This window comes from Canis aureus, chromosome 6 (assembly GCF_053574225.1).
Source record: "Canis aureus isolate CA01 chromosome 6, VMU_Caureus_v.1.0, whole genome shotgun sequence".
NCBI classification, from domain to species: domain Eukaryota; kingdom Metazoa; phylum Chordata; class Mammalia; order Carnivora; family Canidae; genus Canis; species Canis aureus.
This window is the reverse complement of record NC_135616.1, coordinates 59,064,124-59,080,190: the sequence shown is the minus strand read 5'-3', so window position 1 is coordinate 59,080,190 and position 16,067 is coordinate 59,064,124. Positions and strand designations below refer to the sequence as shown.

Sequence of the window (16,067 nt, the reverse complement as noted above, 5' to 3'; positions counted from 1 at the left end):
GCCTGATGCAGAGCACCCAGGTGTCCCTGTTTCGTTGTGTTTAAAGTGAGTTTCTTGGGGTACCTGGGTGGCTCAGTCGGTGAAGTGTCTGCCTTCATCTCAGATCATGATTCCAGGGTCCTGGGATTGAGCCCTGTATCAGGCTCCCTGCTCAGCGGGGAGCTTGCATCTTCCTCTCTCTGCCCACCCATGCTCTCTCTTGCTGTCTCTCTCTCTCAAATAAATAAAATCTGAAAAAAATAAACTTAGTTTCTTATAGACAACCATAGTTGGGAAATTTTTTAATAAATTTACTCTGTCCATTTCAATCTTGTAATTAGTGTACTCGAATCACTTATCTTTACATTATTTATATATTGGACTAAGTCTGCTCTCTTATTATATTTTCCTGGTTGTTTCTTCTGTTATTTTTTGAAGTTTTATTTAAATTCCAGTTAGTAACATACAGTGTAATATTAGTTTCAGGTGTACAATATTGTGATTCAATGCTTCCACATAATCCCCAGTGCTCATCACAGCAAGTGCACTCCTATCACTTATTTCACCCATCCCTATGGCCACCTGCCCTCTGGTAATCATCAGTTTATTCTCTGTAGTTAGAGTCTATTTCTTGGTTTGCCTCTTTCTTTTTTCCCCCTTTGCTCATTTGTTTTGTTTTCTAAATGCCACATATGAGTGAAACCATATGGTATTTGTCTTTCTTTGACTTATTTCACACCTAGCATAATTCTCTTTAATTCCATCCACATTGTTGCAAATGGCAAGATTTCATTCTTTTTTATGACTGAGTAATATTCCATTGTATTTACACACTACATCTTCCTTATCCATTGTCAGTTGATGGACACTTGGGTTGCTTCCATAATTTGCCTATTGTAGATAATGCTGCTATAAACATCAGGATGCATGTATTTCTTTGAATTAGCATTTCATATTCTTTGGATAAATATCCAGTAGTGCAAATGCTGGATTATAGGGTGGTTAAATTTTTAACTTTTTGAGGAAGCTGCATACTGTTTTCCAGAGTAGTTGCACCAGTTTACATTTCCACCAATGGTGTAAGAGGGTTCCTTTTTCTCTACATTCTTGCCAACATCTGTTGTTTTTTGTGGTGTTGACTTCAGCCATTCTGACAGGTGTGAAATGATATATCGTTATAGTTTTGATTTGTATTTCCCTGATGATCAGTAATAGTGAGAGTCTTTTCATATGTCTGTTAGCCTTCTGGATGCCTTCTTTGGAAGTGTCTATTCATGTCTTCCACCCATATTTATTGGATTATTTAGTTTTTGGGTGTTGAGTTATAGAAGTTCTTTATATATTTTAGGTACTAACCTTTTATCAGACATGTCATTTGCAAATACCTTCTCCCATTCCATGGGTTGCCTTTTAGTTTTGTTGAATGTTTCCTTTGCTGTGCAGAAGCTTTTATTTAAGGTAGCCCCAATAGTTTATTTCCTCTTTTGTTTCCCTTGCCTCTGTTTCTTATAGTGAGTTGGAATGTTCTGCAGATAACAGATCAAGATGGTTGTTAGGATACCTCATGTCTTCATTGACTTCTTATTTTTTCTGTGCTTTCTAGAGTCCCTTATGTATTCTCCTTCGCATTTGCATATGAATTTTGGAGTCATTTATTACATTCCTTGGAAAACTGCTGACTTTTAGCTGAGATTGCACGAATTTACATATGAAATGTAGGACAACTGATTTTTCACATTAGAGAGTATCTGTAACTATGAATATGGTATACATTTCCATTTATGTAGTTCTCTTTATTGTCTTCCTCTTTTGGTTTATACTTTCTCCATAAAAACATTGCCCATAATTTGATATATTTATATTCAGGTATTTTAAATATTTTTATGGTACTTCAAATATTTAAAAATATTTTGTTTATTCCTGCTGTATAGAAGTACAATATTTGTATATGAATTTTAGTCTAGCAACTGCTATATTTTCTTTTAATTCTAGTAATTTGTCTGTAAAACCATTTGGATTTTCTAAACAGATAATCATATCTCCTTTTCGTATCATCCTCATATTTACAGCTTTTATTTTCTTTAATACTATTATATGGGTTGGGCTCTCTAGTGCTAAATAGGAGTTCTTTTATTAGGAAACTTTATTCTGTTACTAATTCTATAGAAAATAATTCTAACAATTCTCTATTGAGATGATATTTCAGGTTTTTGTAAGATGCCATTTACTAGGTTTAGGAAGATATTGTATACACATACTGTTCATGTCTGTTTTCAGAATTGAGTTAATACCAATCCAATAATATGAACTGCGTCTATTTTATGCCAGAAATTGCTCTAGAGATTCGAGATATAGCACAGAACAAAACAGATAAAAATCTTTGCCTTTATGTTTCTTATATTTTGTTGTTCCTTAACTGGACATATTGAAATGGTTTTCTAATTTGATTATCTTTTTTTTCTACTGTGATTAATTTATTGTCTTTTTACATTATTGTAAAGTTTCTTACATTTACATTCCTTCCTGATTTTAATTCCCTTCCTTGAGGAATTGTTACTTTATCAAGTTACCTCTCCTTCCCATTTGTTCAATTTGGTTTGCCTTCCATAAGGTTATAGGCTTTCTGTGTATATATGATAATCTTTGGTTGTATATCAATGATTGAGAGCTAGAGCTGAAAAATGTATTTGGAAGCTCTCAGCATTTGGTGGGGTTTTCAACTTTGAGTATTACTATGGGCCAAATAGTAGGAGCTGTCTGTTGGGGGAATATATTGGTAATAACCTTGTTTCTATTTTCCTAATTTTTCTCTGTTAATTACTTTCTTATATTTTATTTGAGTCTGTTCTCTTGTGTTTTCCTCCTTCAGTTCATATGTTGTTTGCTTACCTTATTAGGTTTCATATTTTCCTCTTTCCTAAGTATTTAAACATAAAATTTTTTCTAAGCATCATTTTGCCTATGTTCTACAAAGTTTGATGAATGGCAGTAGTTTCTTTGCTATTCAGTTCTAAATATTCTATAATTTCCTGGATGCCTTTGTGGCACAATCAGGTTAGCATCTGACTCGTGGTTTTGGCTCAGGTCGTGATCTCCAGGTTGTGAGACTGAGCTCCACATCTGGCTCCACACTCATTCTGGAGTCTGCTTGACTCTCTCCCCCTCTCCCTCTGCTTATCCCCTCACTCTCCTATCTCTCAAATAAATAAATATCTTTTTTTTTTGAAAAAATATATTTATTTATTCATGAGAGACACAGAGAGAGAGGGTGGGAGAGGCAGAGACAAAGGCAGAGGGAGAAGCAGGCTCAAAGCAGGGAGCCTGACATGGGACTTGATCCTGGGTCTCCAGGATCATGCCCTGGGCCAAAGGTGGCACTAAACTGCTGAGCCACCCAGGCTGCCTTCAAATAAATAAATCTTTAAAAAATATTTTATAACTTCCAAAATATTTTATAACATTTACCCTCAAATAATTTAGAATCTTGTATGTGTACACACGCACATGGGCACACCCTGTTTTCCATTCATATGTTTGCTTTTTGAATTGCATTGTGGTCAGAAACATCTGGTCTTTGTGATAGTAATTATTGAAAATAGTTGGATATTGCTTTATAGCTTGGTAAATTATCGATTTTCATAAATATCCCCTGTATATTTGTAAAAAATAGTTATCAAATTGTTGGTTGCAAATCCCATATGTCTTATACAACCCAATATATGTTAACTATATTGTCCAAATATTTCATACCCTTACTATCAATTTCTGAGAGAGGTGTGTTAAAATTTCACAATACCATTGTAGATGTTCTTTCTCCTAGTAGTTCTTTAATTTTTTGCTGTATGCATTTTTAACTATTTTTGAGTATATTCACATGTTAAATTTTATCTTTTTGAAGAAGTGAATACTTTTATCATTATGAAATTATTCTCTATTTCTAGTAATGCTTTTGCTTTAAAGTCTGTTTTTGTCTGATTTGAACAGAGCTATGTGATTTTTCTTTTCGTTTGTTTACATGTTATATAATTTTTCCATATTTTTACTTTAATTCTTTTGTGTCTTTATGTTTTAGGTATATCTCTTATAAACACTGCGTAGCAAAAATCCTTTTTGATAATTTATGCCCTTTAACCAGTTTATTTTTGTTTATTATAATTATTGATATATTTAGCTTTATTTCTTCTATTTTATAATTCCTTTTTGTTTTGCTCTTGCTGTGTTGTTTTTTCCTCCTTTTTTGCCTTTATTTGAATTGAAGCAAGTATCTTTTTTTTTTCTTTACTGCTTTTGCAGATATTTTTATTTCTATTCTTTAAGTTGGCTACCTTTGGAATTTTTAAAATATATATGTAACACAATATAAAGTTAATTAATATTTTTACCTTCCTCCTCCAAAATATAAGACTTTGGAATGCTTTAATTCTAGTCATCTCTCCCAGTGTCTAGATGTCCACCCTTTTAGCTCTCTATTTTTTATTAGATCATAAATTAGACACTTTATTATTCTTTTATAGAGTCACCTTTTATATACATTTATATATTTACTTTTTATTTCAGTATATATGCTGCTGAAGTGAGCACAATATATTTACTTTTTATTTCAATCATAGTCCTCCTTGTATGGTAGAACTACTTTTGCTATTTTCTTTCTTTTTGAGACACATACTTTAAAATTTTCTTTAGCATAGGTTTAATAGTGGTAAAGTTAAAGTTAAAGATCTTTACTTCATCTCTGTTCCCGAGATATAGTTCATATAAATGTACAATTTTAGGATGGTGCAGTAAAATTCAAACAAAATGCAATAAGCATGAGCCCAAATACTCATTTTTATAAAATGCAGGGTCACATTATTTTAAGGTTGAGATAATTTATATGAACCTAGCTGGCTTTGAGTTCCCAAGTTCTATGTAAATCTCAGAATTATTTAGGCACAATCTGGTGGCTGGATGTTTACTTCAGCTTAAATATTGATGGAGTAATTCTGGGTCCCATGGCAGGTTGAGATTTCCAAGAGAGTAACAGTGATTGTAAGGATCTCTTAGTTGGGGAAATTGGGAATCATCTTTTTTCCACTTTACTCACCTCTTTAACCGTTAATCTGTACATGGTAAGAACTGGAGCCAGAGAAGGAGCCTATCTTCAATTGTATTATATATGTATCTACTTTATTAAGAGATGCATTATTAGGGAAGATTGCAAAATTATATTGTCTTGTGACTTCACTGCTGCTGTTGTGATATTAGCTATCAAGTTAATTATTATGACTATGCAAGTAATCTCTCTTATCTCTGGTTGCTTTTGAGGTCTTTGTTTTTGGCATTCTGCAGTTTTACTCTGATGGATCTTGGAATTGTTGAGATTTCTAAAATGAGATTTCATGTCTTTCAAGTTCTGGAGAATTTTCACCCATTGGTTTTTGAATATTGTCTCTTTTTTTGCCTTCTAGTCTGTGTCCCTGTGAATGTTGGACTCATTAAATCTGTGTTTGGTCTTCTGACTCTGTACTCCTGAATTTATTCATTTCTATTTAATGTTTGCTATTTTAATAATATATCCTAACAGCATTTTGCATTTTTCTTATTCTCTAATTTTCTCTTGGATGTATTTATTTTGTTTAATCCTTTCAGTGAGATTCTTTTTAACGGAAGTGTGTTTAACATACAATGAAATGCACAGTTCTTATGTATTTATTGACGGATTCAGGCAATGTATGTACTCATGTAACAACTACCCATAACAAAATAGAAAATCTCACAATTACCCATAAGGTTTCTCAGTCTCTATCTAATCACTATTGTTGAACTTCCCAGTCATTTAATTGCTAATTTCAAGAAGTTATATTTAGTTGTTTTTTAAATCTCCCTGGTTATATTTGATAGTCTGTTTCTCTTATTTTATAAATTCCTTTCTCTAATTCTTTAAACATACTACAAATAGTTATTTTATAATTCTCTATCTGATAATTCCAATATCTAGAGTCTGTATGATTATTGTCACTATTGTTCCTAGCTGATTTTCACAAGTGGTGGCTTTTTTACCCTGAGTTTTGTGACTTTTATTGTGAACTTATATTTATTGGAACACACTCTGTGGGGGGCTTATGGGCCTGAATTGAAGGAATTTTGCCAGCACGCTCCCTACCCCCCAGAGCATTTTGTGTTTGCTTTTATTGTTTTATAATATTCTGTCAAACTCTTATTTTTCTCCTTTGAATGTATGCTTCAATTTTTTAAAATTATTATTTAGTAAGAGAGATATCAGTCGTATATAAGTTTTTGAAGATAAGAATGACATTTTCTCTCTTTTGGTGATTTCTTTTCAAATGTATACTGTAATATTCTTTCTTTTTTTTTTTATACTGTAATTTTCATGTGTTTCTGTTTGTATTCCTTTACTTAATTCTTTATTTTGGTCTGGGGGGGTCATAGCTGCCCATAGTTTTCAGCCCATAGTTGCCCATAGTTTTCAGCTTTTAAGATGTTGGTTCAATTTAATGTAAAGTCTCAGAAATTACAGGCTTTCTGTCTTGTGATTTGGTATCCACAATCATGGTGTCTTCCTCACCTGTTTCACTCCAGTGACATTCTGGGCAGGAGTTAGGGTCAGAGACAATAAAGTAGGATGTAAGTTTTGTTTTTCCTTAAATGTCCCCTCTCTTGAGTACCATCCTGTTCATCTGCTTCTCTCAAACATTTCTTTTTCTCATTTTATTAATTTTTTAAGTTTTAATTTTAACTCCAGTTAATTAACCTACAGTGTTAATTTTATGTGTACAATATAGTGGTTCAACAATTTGGTTCAGTACTCACTGCTCATCAGGATAAGGGCGCTCTTACTTAATCCCCTTCATCTGTTTCACTCATCCCGCAACCCACCACCCCTCTGGCAACCATCAGTTTGTTCTCTATAATTAACAGTCTGTTTCTTAATTTGTTTTTCTCTCTCTTCCCTTTTCTCATTTGTTTTGTTTCTTAAATTCCACATGTGAGTGAAACCATATGATATTTGTTTTTTTTTCTGACTTATTTCACTTCGTATAAGTGAAGCTTATACGTAGTTCCATCCATGTCATTGCAAATGGTAAGATTTCATTCTTTTATATTCTGAAAAATATTCCTGTGTGTGTGTGTGTGTGTGTGTGTGTATACATATATATACCACATATTCTTTATCTGTTTCATCAGTGGATGGACATTTGAGCTGCTTCCATATCTTAGCTATTATAAATAATGCTGTTATAAACATGTATCCCTTTGAGTTAATGTTTTCATATTCTTTGGGTAAATACCCAGTAGTGCAATTACTGGATCATAGGGTAGTTCTACTTCTAACTTTTAAAAAATGTAATATGCAACTTTTGTAAAATGTAATCTGTACCTTTTTAAAAATGTAATTTTAAATTTAGTTTAATTAACTTATAGTATATTATTAGTTTCAGAGATAGAATTTAGTGATTCATTAGTTTCATTTAACACCCAGTGCTCATTACATCACCTGCCCTCCATAATGCCCATCACTTGGTTACCCCATTCCCTCACCACCTCCCTCCAGCAAGCTTTTTTCTTATAGTTAAGAGTCTCTTATGGCTTGTCTTCCTTTCTGTTTTTACCTCATTTTTCCTTCCCTTCCCCTATGTTCATATGCTTTGTTTCTTAAATTCCTCATGAGTGAAATCATATGGTATTTGTCTTTCTCTGACTTATTCTGCTTAGCATAATATCCTCTAGTTCCCTCCATGTTGTTGGAAATGGCAAGATTTCATTCTTTTTTGATGGCTGAGGAGTATTCCATTATATACATATATTATATACACATATACACCGCATCTTCTTTATCCATTCATCTGATGATGTCTGGGATTTTACCATGTTTTAGCTATTGTGGATGTTGCTGCTATAAACATCGGGGTGCACGTGCCTCTTTGAATTGCTGTTTTTTTTTAAATTTTTATTTATTTATGATAGTCACACAGAGTGAGGGAGAGAGAGGCAGAGACACAGGCAGAGGGAGAAGCAGGCTCCATGCACCGGGAGCCCGACGTGGGATTCGATCCGGGTCTCCAGGATCGTGCCCTGGGCCAAAGGCAGGTGCCAAACCGCTGCGCCACCCAGGGATCCCTGAATTACTGTTTATATCCTTTGGATGAATACCTAATAGTGCAATTGCTGGGTCAAAGGGAAGCTATACTTTTAATTTCTTGAGGAATCTCCATACTGTTTCCAGAGTGGCTGCATCTATTTTTAACATTTTGAGAAACCTCCATACTGTTTTTCAGAGTGTCTTTACCAGTTTGCATTCCTGCAACAGTACAAGGGGGTTCCTTTTACTTCACATCTTTGCCAACACTTGTTGTTTCTTGTGATTTTGATTTTAGCCATTCTGGCAGGTGTGCTATGATGTTACACTGTAGTTTTGATTTATATTTCCCTGATGGTAAGTGATGATGAAAATCTTTACATGTGTCTTTTGGCCATCTGGATGCTTTCTTTGGAGAAATGCCTGTTTATGTCTTCTACCCATTTTTAATTGGATTATTTAGTTTTTGGATGTTGTTTTTGGATGTTGAGTTGTAGAAATTCTTTATGTATCTTGTATACTAACTCTTTATCAGAGATATTATTTGCAAATATCTTCTCCCATTCCATAGGTTGCCTTTTAATTTTGTTGATTGTTTCCTTTGCTGTGCAGAAAATTTTTATTTTGACGTAGTCTTAGTAGTTTATTTTTGCTTTTGTTTTCCTTGCCGCAGGTTTCCCAAATATTTTTTATCACTAGCTTATTAATTAGTCTTTCCTGGATAATTACTTCTAAGGATCTTATTGAGGAACTGAGGAACTGCGCTAGCTTTTAGAATCCTCCTTCATCTTGGTCTGCCTTTCTCAGTATTTGGAACATATGCCTTATTGTTTATAGTTGTTTTCTTATTTCACAAAGTTAAAAAAAAATGTTGTTGTTCAGTTTAAAAGGAAATTTACAGAGTAAAAAATGCCCTTACTTTTCCAGCTTTACATGAAAATCCCCTTATGATGTTTACTAGCTTAACAATTTATCAAAATTAAGTAACCAGTTTGGGAATAGGCACTGTGGGAAAAGCCAAATGATTAAAGTATGTTGGGTACATATTGTTTTACCTCTTTTCTGGAGTCACTTATCTCTTCACTAACACAAAATAACACTTGGACCACTATATTTATAGCCTGGCTAAGTTGGATCATCCTGGTTTGCTTTGGTATCTATTTCTGTGGTGGAGATGGCAGACTAACCCAAAAGTCACGCTTGTCCTTCCATTGTGGTAAATTGTATATCATTGTAAAGCTGGAGCATTTCCAGAAATTATATTTCCCCATTCCTCTGCACCCAGTAAGGTCATTTACCTAATTCTCACCAATGGAATAGAAACAAAAATAATGATGCCACTTCAAGGCCAAGGATATTAAAAAGAGGTGTGACTTTTCTACCTTCTATTTTTCCATCTGCCAGAGTGGAACAGATTATTTCCAGGCCCTAGAGGAATAACAAAGGTACAAGGTGTTTTATGGAATGTGGGTCTCTTTCAATCACCAAAAGGAGAAAAGCAGCTTATCTACCAAAAACTCCTATGTTGGAGTTGATATTTAAGTGAGAAATGTGCTTTTATTTTGTAAGGGTACCAAATTTTTGGAGTTGGTTTGTTATAGCTGTGTGCATTACCCTAATTTACATAATCTAGGTATTCATTTTGAGAGTCCTATTCCCATTTTTTTATTTTGGTGGTCAGAAATATTAGGAAATCATGCTAGATGATCTGTGTCATGTGATTCTAAGCATATCAAGACATTCCATCATCTTTAATGCTCATCCAGTTTTTGAGTCCTTAATGAAGTTGCCTTTTGACACATGGCTTTATATAATGACATGAATCTCTTTATGATTTTATTTTATTTGTTTAGTATATTCCCTGGGATATGTTTTCCTAATATACTAATTAAGAAAGTGCATTCTTAGTCCAGAATATTTTTATGGAAGGGCAGAAATGCATCTTATCTCCCTCTTGAGACATTTTATAAAATCCTTTTTTAAAATCCCAGAAATTTTACATGCTTTATTTCTGCTATATTTTTCTGTACCAAGAGTTGTTTTTATTTAATTTCTTCCTAAGACTTGATACATGGTCTAAGGCTATGATTTTGAACCCTGTAATATTCCTTTTCAAGGGTTTTGATGAAATGTTATGTCCTTCTCACTTTTTTCCTGATTCTGAAGTAAGAGCACAGTGGGTCCCTGGCAGATTTCCCTATCCATACAACAGTCACTTATCATGATAATTTTAGGAGAGGATAGTCAGTTGTGGACTCTTATCATAATTGGATATAAACATAGGGTTTCATTGACTTGATCAGATTCCAGGCTCACAAGTTCGTGCAAGTAGGAGGGAAGAGGAGTTAGAAATCTTACTAGCTGTTTTGAAGTGGGAGGGCTGCTGGACTCTGTTTCTCTGACATTCAGAACTCTTCTTGCAGTCACTGTTCACAGCAGGCTGAATGTCCTGAGAAGATGAACAGGAGAATGGATCGGGTGACAGCAGCCAGGAATTTTCTTATATGCCTTTATGCAGTGACTGAGTGGGTGTGAGATACTGTTCCTGGCACTGAGACTTAGCAGGTACAATAAGACAAAAGGGGGAAATTTGTTCTGAGAATGATAGAGGGCACTGACAAAGCTTGGCACAAACAGACTTAGAAGACTAGTGGTTCTGCTTGTGCCCTGGCAGTTCGTATAGTCTTTATGAGTCTCTCTGGAGCAGCTAACATGACCCACATGCTCCTTAGAGCTGGTACAAAGGAAGTTCATGCTCTATTCTGCCTCCTTCAGGATTATGAAAGGGCCACCCATTCTTTCCTTTTAAAATGTCATGTGTTTGATTCGTGAATCTCTCATCTTAAAGCATTTCCTACTGAGTTGACAAAGCACAGGGGTTAATTAAAGCTGCAGAAAGAGGCAGGCTGTTTGGTTCATTCTTACAGCTAGGCTGGGAGGCTACTACAGTCTGGCTGTTTTGAGCACAAAGTTGGAGGGCCTCCCAACTGGAAGGGAATCAAAGACTTCTGTGGCTTCAGGTTTGTTTACTTTTGGCATTATCCAATGTTTTCTGGCCCTCTGGTTCCTAGGCAAGAGGTTCTGAATGGCCCTGACCTAGAGTCCTAAAATTTAGCACTGGGAAGAATTAATGCAATGGAGACTAGCAACATCCTGGTTGTTTACCCTGAAACACATAGGGGGTGAGGGCTGGGCCAGCTGTCTGAGACATCCCCTGGAACTCCCAGTGCAGCTGGATGTTCCCCTCCCTTGTGCCAAGCAGACCTATCATTATTAGATCACGTTGCTCTGGGCCATGTGACAAGCGTACTATGGGGCAAATAATACAGTAAAGAAGAATGGAAAAGGAACTGCATTTGTTTTCTTTCATTCTCTTTGCATAAAGCCTGCAAGTGTTATGCTAAAATCTGCGTATTGATTTGGGTATAAATAGACCCCTTTTTCTAATCCAGATGCGACCATGTGCCCCTCTGTTCAGGGTTGGTGATTCTATGTTGTGTCTTGGGAGTAATAAGAAGATTCCACTGGAAAGAATGCAGGCAAATCAGCCCAGCTGAGATTACATAAAGGGAGAAGGAAAATTGGAGAAACTATGTAATAAACCTCAGTGTCTAGTTGAGTGTGATTTTTAACAAAAGGCTCTTGCATTTAGCTCAATGACTTAAGATCTTTAGATAGTAACTAAATACATTTTATTCAAACTTTTCCAGCCCTGGGCAGGAGCCATTTCAGTAGGCAAGGTAATTCTACTGGAAAGGCATAAGCTGCTAAAATCAGAGGCTTAGGGGTAGATTTCAGCTCCTTGGTGATTTGTATTTAGAACTTCAGAGCCTGGGCCCTGCTAATGAGCAGCTAGGCATCTTATGGGGAAGTTCTACTTCCCAGATCTAGGAGAGAGGCCTCTTGTCTCAAAAGATCTGGTGAATTTTGATTCATCCTTATATTTTTACTATTCTGTAGCTCTACTATTTTTGGACTCCTATGGCAGCCTTTTTTTTTTTTTTTTTATCTTAGCCTCTGCTTTACTTCTCCAGTGCTACCCATAGCTCTTTTTCTCCTGTCCTTAGATATTTTGGCCTTGTAGAAAAGCATTTTCCAACATGTTCTCATCAGATCTATGAGACTGCACAATAAAAGGCTTTATGGTTAGTTTATTTTTTTTATTTTTTTATTTTTTTAATTTTTATTTATTTATGATAGTCACAGAGAGAGAGAGAGGCAGAGACACAGGCAGAGGGAGAAGCAGGCTCCATGCACCGGGAGCCTGATGTGGGATTCGATCCCGGGTCTCCAGGATCGCGCCCTGGGCCAAAGGCAGGCGCCAAACCGCTGCGCCACCCAGGGATCCCTTTATGGCTAGTTTAGATTGAGAAATTATGCATACCTCACAACTCTTTTGGAAATTTATAATGCATTTTGTAAAAAGCCACTGAAGGAAAGTTGCTTTTAATTTGTTTATATGAATATATGTATATTTACTTATTTAGCATCAAAGTTCTACTAGCTTCCTAAGAATTACTAGTTTTTAGAATTTGCTTTCAGAATGTGACACTATAATACCCATAGGCCGAACAATCCGTCTAGACCAGTAAAAATGCAAGTTACTGAGAAGTGGCCATGGATCATCAAACCCTCTGAAAAAGCTTACTTTTAAAGGCAAAGGATGAGAATTGACTAATCGTGTACATAGAAATTAAAGGAATCAGGGATGCCTGGATGGCTCAGTAGTTGAGTGTCTATGTCTTTTTTTTTTTTTTAAATATAACAAGACGTGATGTGTGTTATCTTATTGGCCAAGACCTTAAGAAGTTCTCTGTTCTGTCTGCCATCAAGACATATGCAACAGAGGAACCCATTTAACACCAGGAATCTGGGTCCTTGAACTATTGTAGTCAAGATGCCTAACACTGACCAGGAACATCTACTGTGATTCTTACATGAATGAGAGATATACTTGCATTGGAATAAGCCACTAAAATGTTGGGGTTTATTATTAAAGTGGCTAGTAAGGCTTTTTGGTTCAGGTTGTGATCCTGGAGTCCTGGGATTGAGTACCATATCAGGCTCCTCTCAGGGAACCTGCTTCTCCCTCTGCCTGTGTCTCTGCCTCTCTATCTCTGTCTCTCATGAAAAAATAAATAAAATCTTAAAACAAAAAATAAATGAAAGGAATCAAATGTTCAGTAAAGCAGACTAGCTAAAGTAAGCCAGATTGGCTGCTGTCCATTAAGGAGGTGCTGAAACAGGGATACTCTTGGTCTTTTTTTTAAAAGACTTTAGTCATTCATTCATTAATTCATTCATTCATTCATTGATGAGAGATACACAGAGGGAGAGGCAGAGACACGGGCAGAGGGAGAAGCAGGCTCCATGCAGGGAGCTCGATGTGGGACTCGATCCCAGAACTCCAGGATCACACCCTGAGCCGAAGGCAGATGCTCAACTGCCGAGCCATCCAGGCGTCACACTCTTGGTCTTGATAAAAATGAATCCCTGACAGAGCTCTTAAAAAGGAACTACTCGGAGAGTGAATTCTCCATGCTACATGGAACATGTAGTTACAAAAACGATGTTATATTAAGTATACAAGAGACAATATGGGGTAGAGGAGGCACATACTGGATAGATAATTAAAAGACATGGAGATTTGATCTTACTTCTCCTGCTAATTAGATATGTGAGCTGGGGCAAATCATTCAATTTCCCCAAGCCTTATTTGTCAAATAAAATGACTAGACAGGATTCCAGTTCACTCCAAGCTCTAAAAGTCATAATATATAATGACTCTCCAAGTTGATCTTTATGTAAGCATAGTGGAAATCAAACTGGTACATATTTGCCCCAGGTCCCTGGGCTTCTCTGGTCCCCTTTCATTCTTGGGAGAAGAGATACATCTCAACCATATGAGTTGCACTAATTGGTAAGAATATTCCATTCTGAGTCAGTAACAAATCACAAGTTTGGGAAGGAGAGAGTGCCTGAGATAAGAATGTTATAAGCAAATTTCAGTTACCTCTATTGAGAAGAAAGTTCTCCTTCTGCAGTCTAAAAGGAGGCATTTTAAAAAATGATGTGTATAGCAAATATTTAATTAATAGATACCTATTATGTACCAGACTCTGTTCTACATACTTGGGGTGCTGTGTGTGTCAAAAAACCCCCAAAATGTCCTATTTCATGGAGCTTATATCTTAGTGAAGGGAGACAGATAATAAACAATATACCCAATAAGTAAGTAAAATATATAGCAAAAAGTAAATTCTAGACTATGTTAAAAGTTACTAAATTCTGTGGACAAAGGTAAGGGGGAATGAAAGGTTGTAATTAGAAATATTAAGGTAATTCTCATTGAGAAAGAGACTTTCAAGCTAACATCTGAAGGAGGTGAAGAAGTGAAAAATGCCTATCTGAGGAAGAAGGATGCCAGCAGCAGAAACAGTGCAGAGGCAAGAGTGTGCCTGACAGGTTCTAGGAATAGCAACACAGCCTATGAAGTTGGAGAGGTGTGAGTAGGCAGGTATGTTGAAAAGGAGGAATCTAGGATGGTTGGTCTGGCTGGATAAAATACCACTGAGCCTACTAGAGCAACTTCCATACCCAACAGCAGCATAACCTGGCCTCAGACTTCTTGTAGGAAGTCTTGTAGGAGTCTCAGGAATGGGACTTCCTGCCTGGCCTGAGATATACCGAGTTAGCAGAATATCAATCCTCTCCCCAGCAAAAAAGCATTGAGCCTTTGCATCTGTAACAGTCTCCCCTGTAATTTATGCATTCTTTTTTTTTTTAATTTATGCATTCTATGGTGAGTTTAAATGCTGACTCTATCATTATCTGAGTTTATTATCATTGCCATTTGCGTATGTTTGATGGGGGGCGGGGAGGCAGGAAACCTCTGGACAGATTCCAAGTTGGAAGTCTGCCTCTCTCTTTGCTCTTACTTCTCCCCTGGTCCTCTGCCTTCCCCAAGGCCTGGACCATGGCCAGCTGTATATACTGCTATGAAATAGGCAAGTGTTCTCAGTGGCCCTGTTACCCTCTTCTGTGTCTGCCTTCTTTTTTTCCCTACCATGCCTCTCCCAGTGTCCCTGACTTCTAAGAACCCAGTGTGGTATTGTGTATCTGCCCCTTTCTCCACCCTCATGAAACATCAATACTGACTTTCAACTAGGAACTGATAAATTTGCTCATATTAACATAAGCCTGGTGATTATCTCTTGAGGGGCTTTGTAACATAAGCCTGGTGATTATCTCTTGGGGTTCTGCTTTTTGACAGGGAATAAAAAAATTACTCTTTCATTTTACCATTTCATATGTCATCAAGTTAGAATGGAGAGGATATGGGGGTGATAGGGAGGCTTTACAGCATCCTGAAACCCTGAAAATTATTACCAAATGGTAGGCAGCCACCTACTCAGAGAACTGCCCACTTACCTCCAGCTCAGCACTACCTGCTTTCAACAAATCACCTTTCTCCAGGATTTCACTGCCTTTTTTTCCTTTTTTTTTTTTTTTTTTTGGCTAAGAAGCCTTCTGTGGATAGTAAGATATATAGTGAAGTGTTTGTGTGAGCCTCTGAATTACTCTTCCTCTTGGGAGCCAGGAAGCTGCTCAAGCCCTAAGGGAGGGGTGGAAGGAACTGTTGCCCAATGCCCAGCAACCTGGTTTCTTTCACAAGTTTATGTTTTCCATGTTCCTTCCAGTGTGAAATAGTGTGCACAGGTGACCCCATTTGATTCAATTTCAACTCTCCTCATGATTGATAGTCCCACCTGATCACAGCCAGATCACTTTGCTGTTCACCCCTGTCTGCTGGGCTGCAGTCTGTGAGTGGGGAGCCAAAGCCAGACATTTTAAGGACTCAGGATGAACAATCATGTTTGTCTCTCCCTTCTCTCCAAATGTTCACCTATTTAGATATTTTTATTCAATCAACAAAAGTCTAACCCACATTTCTTCAAAAAGAGGCACTGTCAGAGCACAGAGAGTATTAAGCTGAATGGAGGAGTTAAAA

At 36.4% G+C, this 16,067-nt stretch overlaps 1 long non-coding RNA gene across 1 annotated transcript in view; it reads left to right on the top strand.

Moving 5' to 3' along the window:
* LOC144316197 (uncharacterized) overlaps positions 1–16,067 on the top strand; it is a 230,698-nt gene that overhangs the window by 68,129 nt on the left and 146,502 nt on the right. The gene's annotated exons all lie outside the window — the stretch shown is intronic.